This window comes from Argopecten irradians, chromosome 13 (genome assembly GCF_041381155.1).
Source record: "Argopecten irradians isolate NY chromosome 13, Ai_NY, whole genome shotgun sequence".
Classification (NCBI taxonomy): domain Eukaryota; kingdom Metazoa; phylum Mollusca; class Bivalvia; order Pectinida; family Pectinidae; genus Argopecten; species Argopecten irradians.
The window spans coordinates 921,601-934,626 of record NC_091146.1 but is presented as its reverse complement, the minus strand read 5'-3'; the positions used below and the strand labels follow the sequence as shown (position 1 = coordinate 934,626).

Genomic DNA, 13,026 nt, shown 5'->3' with positions numbered 1-13,026 from the left:
TACGGGTGTGGTATAGAGTATCAATGTGTCTATACGGTGTGGTATAGAGTATCAATGTGTCTATACGGGTGTGGTATAGAGTATCAATGTGTCTATACGGGTGTGGTATAGAGTATCAATGTGTCTATACGGGTGTGGTATAGAGTATCAATGTGTGTCTATACGGGTGTGGTATAGAGTATCAATGTGTCTATACGGGTGTGGTATAGAGTATCAATGTGTCTATACGGGTGTGTCTATACGGGTGTGGTATAGAGTATCAATGTGTCTATACGGGTGTGGTATAGAGTATCAATGTGTCTATACGGGTGTGGTATAGAGTATCAATGTGTCTATACGGGTGTGGTATAGAGTATCAATGTGTCTATACGGGTGTGGTATAGAGTATCAATGTGTCTATACGGGTGTGGTATAGAGTATCAATGTGTCTATACGGGTGTGGTATAGAGTATCAATGTGTCTATACGGGTGTGGTATAGAGTATCAATGTGTCTATACGGGTGTGGTATAGAGTATCAATGTGTCTATACGGGTGTGGTATAGAGTATCAATGTGTCTATACGGGTGGATAGTATCATGTGTCTATACGGGTGTGGTATAGAGTATCAATGTGTCTATACGGGTGTGGTATAGAGTATCAATGTGTCTATACAGGTGTGGTATAGAGTATCAATGTGTCTATACGGGTGTGGTATAGAGTATCAATGTGTCTATACGGGTGTGGTATAGAGTATCAATGTGTCTATACGGGTGTGGTATAGAGTATCAATGTGTCTATACGGGTGTGGTATAGAGTATCAATGTGTCTATACAGGTGTGGTATAGAGTATCAATGTGTCTATACGGGTGTGGTATAGAGTATCAATGTGTCTATACGGGTGTGGTATAGAGTATCATACGGTGTGTCTATATCGGTCAAGTGTGGTATAGAGTATCAATGTGTCTATACGGGTGTGGTATAGAGTATCAATGTGTCTATACGGGTGTGTGGTATAGAGTATCAATGTGTCTATACGGGTGTGGTATAGAGTATCAATGTGTCTATACGGGTGTGGTATAGAGTATCAATGTGTCTATACGGGTGTGGTATAGAGTATCAATGTGTCTATACGGTTGGGTGTGGTATAGAGTATCAATGTGTCTATACGGGTGTGGTATAGAGTATCAATGTGTCTATACGGGTGTGGTATAGAGTATCAATGTGTCTATACGGGTGTGGTATAGAGTATCAATGTGTCTATACGGGTGTGGTATAGAGTATCAATGTGTCTATACGGGTGTGGTATAGAAGTATCAATGTGTCTATACGGGTGTGGTATAGAGTATCAATGTGTCTATACGGGTGTGGTATAGAGTATCAATGTGTCTATACGGGTGTGGTATAGAGTATCAATGTGTCTATACGGGTGTGGTATAGAGTATCAATGTGTCTATACGGGTGTGGTATAGAGTATACAATGTGTCTATACGGGTGTGGTATAGAGTATCAATGTGTCTATAACGGGTGTGGTATAGAGTATCAATGTGTCTATACGGGTGTGGTATAGAGTATCAATGTGTCTATACGGGTGTGGTATAGAGTATCAATGTGTCTATACGGGTGTGGTATAGAGTATCAATGTGTCTATACGGGTGTGGTATAGAGTATCAATGTGTCTATACGGGTGTGGTATAGAGTATCAATGTGTCTATACGGGTGTGGTATAGAGTATCAATGTGTCTATACGGGTGTGGTATAGAGTATCAATGTGTCTATACGGGTGTGGTATAGAGTATCAATGTGTCTATACGGGTGTGGTATAGAGTATCAATGTGTCTATACGGTGTGGTATAGAGTATCAATGTGTCTATACGGGTGTGGTATAGAGTATCAATGTGTCTATACGGGTGTGGTATAGAGTATCAATGTGTCTATACGGGTGTGGTATAGAGTATCAATGTGTCTATACGGGTGTGGTATAGAGTATCAATGTGTCTATACGGGTGTGGTATAGAGTATCAATGTGTCTATACGGGTGTGGTATAGAGTATCAATGTGTCTATACGGGTGTGGTATAGAGTATCAATGTGTCTATACGGGTGTGGTATAGAGTATCAATGTGTCTATACGGGTGTGGTATAGAGTATCAATGTGTCTATACGGGTGTGGTATAGAGTATCAATGTGTCTATACGGGTGTGGTATAGAGTATCAATGTGTCTATACGGGTGTGGTATAGAGTATCAATGTGTCTATACGGGTGTGGTATAGAGTATCAATGTGTCTATCGGGTGTGGTATAGAGTATCAATGTGTCTATACGGGTGTGGTATAGAGTATCAATGTGTCTATACGGGTGTGGTATAGAGTATCAATGTGTCTATACGGGTGTGGTATAGAGTATCAATGTGTCTATACGGGTGTGGTATAGAGTATCAATGTGTCTATACGGGTGTGGTATAGAGTATCAATGTGTCTATACGGGTGTGGTATAGAGTATCAATGTGTCTATACGGGTGTGGTATAGAGTATCAATGTGTCTATACGGGTGTGGTATAGAGTATCAATGTGTCTATACGGGTGTGGTATAGAGTATCAATGTGTCTATACGGGTGTGGTATAGAGTATCAATGTGTCTATACGGGTGTTAGTGGTATAGAGTATCAATGTGTCTATACGGGTGTGGTATAGAGTATCAATGTGTCTATACGGGTGTGGTATAGAGTATCAATTGTCTAACGGGTGTGGTATAGAGTATCAATATGTCATACGGGTGTGGTATAGAGTATCAATGTGTCTATACGGGTGTGGTATAGAGTATCAATGTGTCTATACGGGTGTGGTATAGAGTATCAATGTGTCTATACGGGTGTGGTATAGAGTATCAATGTGTCTATAGGGTGTGGTATAGGTATCATGGTCAATGTGTCTATACGGGTGTGGTATAGAGTATCAATTGTCTATACGGGTGTGGTATAGATTATCAATGTGTCTATACGGGTGTGATTTAGAGTATCAATGTGTCTATACGGGTGTGGTATAGAGTATCAATGTGTCTATACGGGTGTGATTTAGAGTATCAATGTGTCTATACGGGCGTGGTATAGAGTATCAATGTGTCTATACGGGTGTGGTATAGAGTATCAATATGTCTATACAGTTGTTGTATAGAGTATCAATGTGTCTATACGGGTGTGATTTAGAGTATCAATGTGTCTATACGGGTTTGGTATAAAAGTAGAAGTTCTGATAAGACGTGTATGTTATATATACATATAATTAACAGTATTCAATCCATGCAGATGTGCTTCGCTATACCCTATCTGTCAAAATGGCGCCATCAATAGCTCCATAAACACGAATTATGTATACGAACACGCGAGTATAATTAGCCATCCCCTAATTATATAAAGTTCCATGTCCACAGAGCATGTTACAAGGCTGAATAGCGGTAATCCTGTATATACCTCCAAGGCTTTTCACAGCGTTACTGTGGCCAGGGAACCACGACAATTGACCATATGTTGTAACTATTAATATTTCCTGTAAATATTTACGATGTATCTCCAATACAAAATGTCCACCAATTACACAATATAACATGTACATTGTAGCCGGTTTTAATTGTATATAATACATCGATTTATTTTATAATTTCAAAACTAATTGACAACCTGAGGTGATGTTACAATCAATAACTGTTATCATAAAGTATGTACAAAATTGAGTCTGGTGTAGAGGATATATTATCCTGTACCAGAAATATCGTATAAATAATACGGCCGCCGTCTAGCTTAGCTCTAGAGCGAATTTCTCTTATAATCTGTACTTAAATCATTAGTTACAATTTAATAAACAGGCAATCACTATACATGTACACTATTAGGAGTGAAATACTTTCTCTTACCCCGGACAAGGATGTTCGTAATTTTACCGGTGTGAGATATACATTATGTATCTATCTCCCCCTAGGGTAAAGACAGGTTACACGAGATCTTTGCTCGTGCTCACACAGGGTAAAAGAAAAATTTTTTTTTACCTCCTTTGGGATGAGACAGGAGATCTCAACCCTCGGGATTAGATTCTTAAGCTGCCATACACTCCACAAAGCCTCGTGTTTGACAATTTAAGAATCTTACCCCTCGGGTTGAGATTCCCCTGTCTCACCCCAAAGGGGGTGAAAGATTCTAGGACTCGGTACCATTTTACTGTAGATACCTTGTTGATGTTCCATCATACATTTGTTTTGTTTTGTCATGTAAAAACAGTTGTTCTATTTTTAATGCTTCTTGTAAACATATTCCGTCTTTGCATGTTACAGAATTACCTCCCTTGCGGAAAGGTATGCATCGTGACGTCAATATTTTGAGAGCTAAACTCACGTCGTTTTCCTTCCAATAGTATGACTATATAACGCTCGAAAACACACGACGTGACAATCAATAAATGTACCTATCCGCAGGGGCAAATAACTCTGTAATATACAAACATGGAATGATATATATAACGGTCGGTAGCGATCTTCACTGTCAATATTTGTATCCAGTATAATACAGTCGGTTACATATATTTCGAACATTTTATTACGTGCCATAAGGGAGGCTGAAGTTGGTTCCGAGTTCCGTTTAAGGATTTTGGTTTTTTTAAATAAAATTAAAAAAAATTCAATTTATGTAATTTGAACATATTACAAATGTTATCTGTTGTGTTTTGTGACGGAAAATTTGTGATAGAGTCAGTTTAAATACGTTTTCAAATAACTCCTATTTCCGTTTAAATAAAACGGAACTCGGAACTTCCGTTTAAGGAAATTTTCTATCATTTTAGATAAAAACAGGTAATGTGCTTTGGACATAATAGAAATGTTACCTGTTGTCTTTTTTCATAGATTACTAGTGACAAATCCACTTGAACTTAGTTTTCGATCGACTTCCAGTTCTGAGTTCCGTTTAAGTTTACTATACATTATATTGAACTGACAATACTTGGTCCTGTACATAAAGCCATTTAATTATTGACTAAGTGATTAATCAGTTCCGTTAATTATTTATATCGATTTCCCAGGACTTTTGTTTGTACTTTTGATTACTCAATCCATGAACACATACACAGACTCATTCACTTCGTGTTTAGATTATTGGTGTAACCTTTCGTAACCTTTCGTAACCTTTCGTATACGGAATGATTGCACGAGATATCTTTCCCTATAGGAGATTTCAGAAAAGATGGCGATGACGTCACACAAAGGTACATCCGGGCGCTCAAAGGTACAACTCCGTATATCTACACATAAACATAGCGGAAAAACAGCCGCTTGCGATGTTTGTTTACGTTTTATTGTAATACATAGTACGACAATCCGAGAACTATTGCGTTATTTTAATTATAAAAAGGGTAAATAAATATATTCAACAATAATATTTAGATATAAACATCAGGTATTTGTATTTTACTCCGTTTATACTCAATTTTCTACCGCCACGAGAAAAAAAACACGGTCGCCATTAGACCTACGTATAAACATTGACAGAAGTTACAAAATTGACAGAAACTTCAAATTAAATTCCAAGTTTCCCCAAATATTATACTGATATTTTAATAAGCAATTACTGTTTTTCTAAGTCTTACTTGGTAAAACAGCTTACGATGTGTGATTATGACCAAATTAAAATTTGCCTTCGTAGATACCCCAAGCGCACTGCAGCCATTACGTACAGTACTGCCGAGATCCCGAATTTCGTCATTTTTCATAGTCACAAAATTATGTATTCTGGTTAACTTTTTCGTCAGAAATATTGGAATTTAGTTTATAACATTCAAATGAGTCATTTTATAGATACTTTTTATCATGTTTTCAAACAAAACTTCGAGTATTTTAGGATTCTCGAGGCCGTGCGCAATACATGTATGTCCTGGTCGGCATTTATAGAAATTACGATCTACATTGTAGCTATATTCATAAATCTAAATGTAGTCTATCTAACATGTATTCAAATTATTTAAAAGTAATATCTCCTCAATTTGGGACTTCACATAACGGCACATGGAATACAAGTGATTAAAAAAATATAAAAATAAACTCATGAAATTGAACGATTTCACTATTTTATTTTTTGAGATATCGGCAGCCATAGGCCTACTGTACGTCTACGTACACATGCATGTATATCTTCATTTATGTGTAACGGTGGTTTATACCATTCATTTAAAATAATATATACATGGGAAATAACGAAATATATATATATATATTACAAGTACTTATTGAGATATGTGTTGGTAATTACGTATAAATATTATTAATTTCCCAACTATCGGCTGTTGCCCGAGGTGATCTACCAGCGAAGCCATGCACGAGCGGCCGTGGTCTGACCAGGTGGTTCACATTTCGTTATATTTATATTAAATAGTGTTATGGACAGATTTTTCGTGTATAACAGAAATATGATACATTGAAATCAATTATCTATTCATAACTTTTTCACAACATGGATTTCTACGTGTGAACAAAAAGCGGGTACGTGTGACGGCCCGGCACCGCTTCGCAAGCTGGCTTCAACACTAAATCTAAACAAATATATTTAGCAATAAACAATTGTAAATAGAAATGTCTGTAACCTCTGAAACAATAAGGAACTATTTTGAAATCAGAATTTGCAAGTATGAAAGTGTATGCTTTTGTCAACGTATCGATTGTGTAGCAGGGATGTACGTATCTGTTATTGTTTTTATTAGTCGCCATACCGTGTTTGTACCTTTGAGGACCCGGATGTAAACTTTCTGTGACGTCACGCCATCTTTTCTGAAATCTCCTATAGCAAATTAAATGACTCGTGTAGGATTGTACTACGCGTACCTTTCGTATTTCCACTTTATGGCCTCTCTCTGAGGACTAACTTCTGGCTAATTGATAAAGAGAGACGAACAGATGGAGGAATAAATAGACGGTAGTCTAAAAATACTAACGCAACTATATCTTACACCGAGCAGGAATACCTAGGGAGCAAATTAACACGCATGACTAATTACGTTCCCACGTCTTTACAAATCGGAACATACAGCTCATATATGTTTGATCACGTGTCTCCCGACCAACCTTGGTGTACCGTGATCATGTCCCTTGTTACGGTAGCTTGCGGCTAGGGCAGAATATAGACACATGTGGTCAGTGTTTACAAGTAGCAGCAGAGGCTGGTCACTATGTAGTATCTGTATAGTACCGCCTACTTCCTTATCGGCTTAATTACCAACCACCCGGTTTTTTAAGTAGGTCGTGCCCGGCCTTTAAAGTTGTATGGTCTATCACTTTCGCTCTTTTTGTCATAGTGAAAACTGTTTAAGTGTTATACACATTTTTCTTCGTCTGTCTGAGTTTTAAACTTTCGGTTTTTACCACTTTTTATAAAGTTGCAGTACTGAGAGTATTTTAATTATTAAAGTAAAAAATCTTTTTAACGTGTGCACGTTAAAAATAGGCTCGAAATATGCCGAATCATTCCGAATTCTTCCGAACATCGTCGCCAAAATCTCGAAGTAACTCGAGAGTTGTGAAACCAAGAAAAAATGTCAACAATTTTTCATAAACAAAACATGTGGTCGACCTCAGCAGACTAGATCTACAAAGAAAATAACGCATATTACAATATTTGAAACATACAATATTTTTTTTCGGCAATTATTTGCTCGAGAAGGAAAACGTAAACAAACACATGTGCGCTTACGCTAGTACCTGGCTCACCACGTGCAGGTCGTGTCGACGTCGACATGCACGTGACACGATTTGGAATTCCGACAAAACTCGAAGGTACTGATCAAATCCAGGAATATATGGTCCCTAGATTGCGGCTCTCTTATAGGCCGACATTTGCCTTTGGGGAGCTAAATCATCAACTTACATGTCCATGTTCAAATATCAAATGTTTAAGCGACATATCGTTACAGTGAAATTAGCAGGAAATACAACTTTAAATTAAGCTCATGCTCATCTGTCGGTACAGCGGCGAGTCGCGAGTCCAAGAATAAATTACAATACACGTGACCCGTTTTGTACAGATGTTAAATGTCAGCCAATACTAACAAAACAGCTAATATTGTCCGCCTTCAGTCAATAGTTCTTTATTGTGAAAAGTTTGATAACAGCGCTCAATGCCAGTGACAAATGTGGAGGGAGTCACTAGAAGAGATGTTTAAACAGTGTCCATTACAAGTACTTAATGGCTTTCAATCTCTAGTTTACGGAATATAATGGACCGATGCTTTAAATGTCCCGATGTTTTTATCACACATACCGAGTGTTCACTGTCCTCCGAAACAGACATCTCTATTGTCGGCTAACCAATATCGATTGATGTGTCACGCCCGTAACATTGTCACCATGATCTGTCTGTAATCACTGACCATTGATGTGTCACACTCGTAACACTGTCACCATGATCTGTCTGTAATCACTGACCATTGATGTGTCACACTCGTAACACTGTCACCATGATCTGTCTGTAATCACTGACCATTGATGTGTCACACTCGTAACACTGTCACCATGATCTGTCTGTAATCACTGACCATTGATGTGTCACACTCGTAACACTGTCACCATGATCTGTCTGTAATCACTGACCATTGATGTGTCACACTCGTAACACTGTCACCATGATCTGTCTGTAATCACTGACCATTGATGTGTCACACTCGTAACATTGTCACCACCATGATCTGTCTGTAATCACTGACCATTGATGTGTCACACTCGTAACATTGTCACCATGATCTGTCTGTAATCACTGACCATTGATGTGTCACACTCGTAACACTGTCACCATGATCTGTCTGTAATCACTGACCATTGATGTGTCACACTCGTAACACTGTCACCATGATCTGTCTGTAATCACTGACCATTGATGTGACACACTCGATACACTGTCACCATGATCTGTCTGTAATCACTGACCATTGACGTGTCACACTCGTTACACTGTCACCATGATCTGTCGGTAATCACTGACCATTGATGTGTCACACTCGTAACACTGTCACCATGATCTGTCGGTAATCACTGACCATTGATGTGTCACACTCGTAACATTGTCACCATGATATGTCTGTAATCACTGACCATTGATGTGTCACACTCGTAACATTGTCACCATGATCTGTCTGTAATCACTGACTATTGATGTGTCACACTCGTAACATTGTCACCATGATCTGTCTGTAATCACTGACCATTGATGTGTCACACTCGTAACACTATCACCATGATCCGTCTGTAATCACTGACCATTGATGTGTCACACTCGTAACACTATCACCATGATCTGTCTGTAATCACTGACCATTGATGTGTCACACTCGTAACATTGTCACCATGATCTGTCTGTAATCACTGACCATTGATGTGTCACACTCGTAACACTATCACCATGATCTGTCTGTAATCACTGACCATTGATGTGTCACACTCGTAACACTGTCATCATGATCTGTCTGTAATCACTGACCATTGATGTGTCACACCCGTAACACTGTCACCATGATCTGTCTGTAATCACTGACCATTGATATGTCACACTCGTAACACTATCACCATGATCTGTCTGTAATCACTGACCATTGATGTGTCACACTCGTAACACTGTCACCATGATGTGTCTGTAATCACTGACCATTGATGTGTCACACTCGTAACACTGTCACCATGATGTGTCTGTAATCACTGACCATTGATGTGTCACACTCGTAACACTGTCACCATGATATGTCTGTAATCACTGAATTTCCCTATAACCTTCGGCTTCGATAAACAGTTCATCAGGTTGAACCCAACATCTCGGGGATAACTTCTGACTGTTGACTGATATGGAAAGAAACAACTGCATTATTACAACCTGGTACTCACTCGACTGATGTCATAGCCGATCGTCAGCCTTATTTACATTAAAGAGTGACTACCACTTTATACTGAACATTAAAGAGTGACTACCACTTTATACTGAACATTAAACAGTGACTACCACTTTATACTGAACATTAAACAGTGACTACCACTTTATACTGAACATTAAACGGTGACTACCACTTTATACTGAACATTAAACAGTGACTACCACTTTATACTGAACATTAAACGGTGACTACCACTTTATACTGAACATTAAACAGTGACTACCACTTTATACTGAACATTAAACGGTGACTACCACTTTATACTGAACATTAAACGGTGACTACCACTTTATACTGAACATTAAACAGTGACTACCACTTTATACTGAACATTAAACAGTGACTACCACTTTATACTGAACATTAAACGGTGACTACCACCACTTTATACTGAACATTAAACAGTGACTACCACTTTATACTGAACATTAAACAGTGACTACCACTTTATACTGAACAGTCAACAGTGACTACCACTTGATACTGAACATTAAACAGTGACTACCACTTTATACTGAACATTAAACAGTGACTACCACTTTATACTGAACATTAAACAGTGACTACCACTTTATACTGAACATTAAACAGTGACTACCACTTTATACTGAACATTAAACAGTGACTACCACTTTATACTGAACATTAAACAGTGACTACCACTTTATACTGAACATTAAACAGTGACTACCACTTTATACTGAACATTAACAGTGACTACCACTTTATACTGAACATTAAACAGTGACTACCACTTTATATCGAACATTAAACAGTGACTACCACTTTATACTGAACATTAAACAATGACTACCACTTTATACTGAACATTAAACAATGACTACCACTTTATACTGAACATTAAACATTGACTACCACTTTATACTGAACATTAAACAGTGACTACCACTTTATAATGAACATTAAACAGTGACTACCACTTTATACTGAACATTAAACGGTGACTACCACTTTATACTGAACATTAAACAGTGACTACCACTTTATACTGAACATTAAACAGTGACTACCACTTTATACTGAACATTAAACGGTGACCACCACCACTTTATACTGAACATTAAACAGTGACTACCACTTTATACTGAACATTAAACAGTGACTACCACTTTATACTGAACATTAAACAGTGACTACCACTTTATACTGAACATTAAACAGTGACTACCACTTTATACTGAACATTAAACAGTGACTACCACTTTATATCGAACATTAAACAGTGACTACCACTTTATACTGAACATTAAACAGTGACTACCACTTTATACTGAACATTAAACATTGACTACCACTTTATACTGAACATTAAACAATGACTACCACTTTATACTGAACATTAAACATTGACTACCACTTTATACTGAACATTAAACAGTGACTACCACTTTATACTGAACATTAAACAGTGACTACCACTTTATACTGAACATTAAACAGTGACTACCACTTTATACTGAACATTAAACAATGACTACCACTTTATACTGAACATTAAACGGTGACTACCACTTTATACTGAACATTAAACAGTGACTACCACTTTATAATGAACAGTAAACAGTGACTACCACTTTATACTGAACATTAAACAGTGACTACCACTTTATACTGAACAGTTAAACAGTGACTACCACTTTATACTGAACATTAAACAGTGACTACCACTTTATACTGAACACTAAACAGTGACTACCACTTTATATCGAACATTAAACGGTGACTTACCACTTTATACTGAACATTAAACAGTGACTACCACTTTATACTGAACATTAAACAGTGACTACCACTTTATACTGAACATTAAACAGTGACTACCACTTTATACTGAACATTAAACAGTGACTACCACTTTATACTGAACATTAAACAGTGACTACCACTTTATACTGAACATTAAATAGTGACTACCACTTTATACTGAGCATTAAACATTGACTACCACTTTATACTGAACATTAAACATTGACTACCACTTGATACTGAACATTAAACATTGACTACCACTTTATACTGAACATTAAACAGTGACTACCACTTTATACTGAACATTAAACAGTGACTACCACTTTATACTGAACATTAAATAGTGACTACCACTTTATACTGAGCATTAAACATTGACTACCACTTTATACTGAACATTAAACATTGACTACCACTTGATACTGAACATTAAACATTGACTACCACTTGATACTGAACATTAAACATTGACTACCACTTTATACTGAACATTAAACAGTGACTACCACTTTATAATGAACATTAAACAGTGACTACCAATTTATACTGAACATTAAACATTGACTACCACTTGATACTGAACATTAAACATTGACTACCACTTTATACTGAACATTAAACAGTGACTACCACTTTATACTGAACATTAAACATTGACTACCACTTTATACTGAACATTAAACATTGACTACCACTTTATACTGAACATTAAACAGTGAATACCACTTTATATCGAACATTAAATGGTGACTACCACTTTATACTGAACATTGAACAGTGACTACCACTTTATACTGAACATTGAACAGTGACTACCACTTTATACTGAACATTAAACAGTGACTACCACTTTATACTGAACATTAAACAGTGACTACCACTTTATACTGAACATTAAACAGTGACTTCCACTTTATACTGAATATTGAACAGTAACTGCCACTTTATACTGAACATTAAACAGTGACTACCACTTTATACTGAACATTAAACAGTGACTTCCACTTTATACTGAACATTGAACAGTGACTGCAACTTTTATTTTATACTTATACTGAACAAGTCATAAGTGTGTGGACTTACTGCTATAAGACAACTCCTCCATCTACAGAGACATATGTGTGTAACAGGAGAGGAGAAAATGTAGCGGCCAGACCGGGATTCGAACCCGGAAACCTCCGAACACTAGCCGAGTGCTCTACCGACTGAGGTACCTAGTCACTGATGTTCGACCCAGTCCAATCCCGCTACACTGGGGATCCTTTCTCGAAGTCTTCGCCCTCGAAGACATACGAGACCCTTTCAAACACCACCACTGTGGTTATTTAGATGG

General features: G+C 37.4%; 1 protein-coding gene across 1 annotated transcript in view; it reads right to left on the bottom strand.

Moving 5' to 3' along the window:
• The window catches only part of LOC138306573 (CD82 antigen-like), a 105,928-nt gene that overhangs the window by 31,363 nt on the left and 61,539 nt on the right, over positions 1-13,026 (bottom strand). The gene's annotated exons all lie outside the window — the stretch shown is intronic.